We start from the raw sequence: 3,464 nt of genomic DNA on the forward strand, positions 1-3,464 counted from the left end.
ATTGTTGCTTTAAAGAAAGTCCATGCCACCCTATCATATGCTTTGCTCATATCAAACTTCAAAGACATGTAGCCCTGTTGCCCTTTTCCTTTAGTTCTCATGGAATGCATAGCCTCAAAAGCCACAATTCCATTATCAAGGATTAATATGCCTGGTACAAAGGCACTTTGAGTGGGAGATATGATTTTAGGCAAGATTTTTTTAAGTGGGTTTGCTAGAACTTTAGAGACTAGTTTTTCAATGACATTGCATAAAGATATAGGCCTGAATTCAGTGACTATTTGAGGCTTTTTTACTTTAGGTATTAGCACTATGTAGGTCTCATTAATACAAGTTAGGTCACCTGCATAGTTAAGGATATCAAGGACAGCTCGAGTTATATCATCTCCCACTATGTCCCAATGGTTTTGATAAAACATAGCTAAGAATCCATCAAGGCCAAGAGAACCTAATGGATTCATTTGGAACAAAGTTGTCCTTACCTTAGTGGCATTGAAATCTTCTGTTAAGTGCCTATTCATGTGGTCATCCACTATCTTCCCTACAAACTTCAAGCAATTAGGGATCTTAGGTTGAGAAGTTGAAAATAGCTTCTTATAATATAACTCAAATGTGTCTAAAATGTACTTTTTGTTGCAACCTTCAGTTCCATCATCCCTCACAATTTTCTAAACTTCATTGAATTTCCTTCTTTGATTTGCAACTCTGTGGAAGAACTGTGTTTCTATCTCCACGTTTGAGCCAGGTCTGTTTGGCTCTTTATTTCCATCTGGCATTGTCTGCTTCCAATAGATCTTCTATTTCTTTTTGCAATTGTTGTACTGTTGCTTACAGCTTTCCATTGTTAGCATTCTACCTTTTAGATAGCTTATCGAGTTTTTCCAAACCTGTTTCCTTTGCTTATCAAGAGATTGATTCTTCCAATGAACTAAAGCTTCCCTACATTTTTGTAATTTGTTGTGTACACCCCTTAAATAAGATTCTTGCCATGATGTAATCTGGTTCCAACTAGATGATATAATTCCATTGCATTGATCCCTTAGTTCCCAGCTTGCCTCATATCTTAATCATAGCAATTTCCGCTTGTATTAAGACAACCGATTCCTCTTTCTGTCGAGATAAGTTGAGTAGGCTCAAGTCATTAGCTTTTGGAAGGCCTTCCAATTCTGGTATGTGAGCTTCCAAATCCATCATTCCCTCATTATTGTCTTTGTTTAACTCCTCTGCCTCTAATTTTAGACTTGACTCTCCTTTCAATTCTACATTTTTTTAATGGCAACATATCCATATTCCTTATAATTTGTGTTTGCATAATCCTCTCTCTCAATATGTAATTGTGTCCTTTTCATTTCTTGATTTTCTTTTCTGAACACTTGTTTTTGTGGCCACTCCTTCATTTCAGCCTTTGATCCCTCATAACCAGTACTTCGATCCTCTGTCTCCTACTTCCCTTGGTGTTGATCCTATTCAATTGCACCCAATACTTCCTATAATAAAATATATTAGTGTTCATTGGTTGAGTTCTAAGCCAAAGCCCAAACTGCTGGATCTTCTCCCTTTCTTCCCCTCTGTTCATTTCTCTGTCTAGTGCATCCCTTTCCTTGATGGAGTAGTATGCCACAATGGAAGCAGAATGATTGTGTAATCTTTCATATTTGAAGTATATTGAGTATTGTTGTCCTTCAAAGCTTAGCCATCGACCTCTCAACAAAGGTTTGTGAATGTCTATTGCAACTCTTACTCTTAGGCATCTGCCTCAAGCTGAACCATCAGAGCTAGCATTGACCCTAATAACATGTCCAAGAGTCGCACCAAACTAACTTCCCAAATCTTCAGACATCGCTTCTAGAGGCATATTATGGAGTTGTACCCAAAAAAGTTTATATCTAAATTAGACTGAATTAAAAGCATCATATTCATCCACTTCTTGAAGGGTTAAGAGGTTCGTATCGAAAAGCCAAGGTCTCTGACTGAGCACCTTTTCCTCATCAACTATGTTTTGGAATTCAGTTAAGAATTTCTTATCCCCCCAACTACTTAAACCTCACTCAGTCCATTAGTCTCCATACTAGAGCCATCATTTTCCTAAAGGCTTCATGGTTAAGGCCTTTCCAAAAAGTACTTTGCCAATTATGCAGTGTTGCCTACTACCATATTCTTTTGCATGAGAAGCATGGTAAATAGAATTTTCTTCAGTAGTTAGATTAAGTCTTTTCCAATGCTTCGATAGTTCTTCTTCTTCCACTGCCATTGCACCATGCACTACACTTTAATTCATTATTTTGCATGTTGCATACGAAAATTTGATGGAATACCCATTTTTTAAAACAAAAGATACTAAACATCTAAACCTTAGGATTTCGTTAAGAATTTTGTTTTTAACACGATGATAACTATTTTTACTATTTTTAAAGAATTTTAAATCTAGAGAATAGTTTGTAAAGGATCAAAAAATAGACTTGTTTATTTTTACGTATGAGATTAATTGAGATAAAATTTAAAAATTGAATAAAATATTATCAGAATTTATTTTTTTAATATTATTTTTATTTTAAGATTTAAAATAATTGAATTATTTATTTTATTTAATATAAAAATTTAAAAAAATTATAATAATTAGATAAGATTAAATCAAACAAGAATCATTGTGATAACAAATTAGATTTAGGATGGTCGACACTCGTTTGAGCCACGTTTTCCATTCCTTTGAAATTAATTCGTGGTTCCAAGCTTGCCGGCATGTAGGGTCTAATTCATTTGTATTTTTTCCCTGATGGTGTGATCTGGTCTGGTCTACACGGACTACGGAGACGATCATAATCATCACTCTGGCCGGCAAGTATAGATAATTAGGTTGGGCGGTGCTGCGTCCACGGGAGCTATCTTGAGATATAATTGATTTTATATATATATATATATATATATATTTAATGCTTTTGAATATTTTTTAGAACCAAAAAAAAACGGTGTACTTGCTGTCCAAATAGGTTATAAAAACAAAAACTAAACAGAAACAATGAACATGTGTATTACTGACAAGCCACTGAAACTCCACACGTTTTTCTTTTTCGAATATTGTAGGGTTCTATTTCCCACGTCCTTTTACAGATGGCTTCTGGAGATTTGAGCAATCTATTATTGCAGGGACAGAAATTAAACCAATTATCTCTTCTTGATGATTCCTTCCGGCAACTTTTCGGTCATGCTTATCATCATGTGCGTTTGCCTTTGCCACATTAATCTTGTTTGTTTCTCACCACACATTTAGTTTTTTTAGTCCATGCGGAAACCAACAAAAGAAAATGAAATAAATATGCAACGTAAGCATCTGTGGATTAGGGCACATCAATAATTTATTGAAAATGCATACTGCCCAGTCATTCTGTCTGTGATAACTGTATTTATGTTTTCTTCTGCCACCTACAATTTTCGAGATGCTGTGGAAAAAATTCAAGGATTTATGA

Source organism: Carya illinoinensis, chromosome 3 (genome assembly GCF_018687715.1).
Source record: "Carya illinoinensis cultivar Pawnee chromosome 3, C.illinoinensisPawnee_v1, whole genome shotgun sequence".
Taxonomy (NCBI): Eukaryota; Viridiplantae; Streptophyta; class Magnoliopsida; order Fagales; family Juglandaceae; genus Carya; species Carya illinoinensis.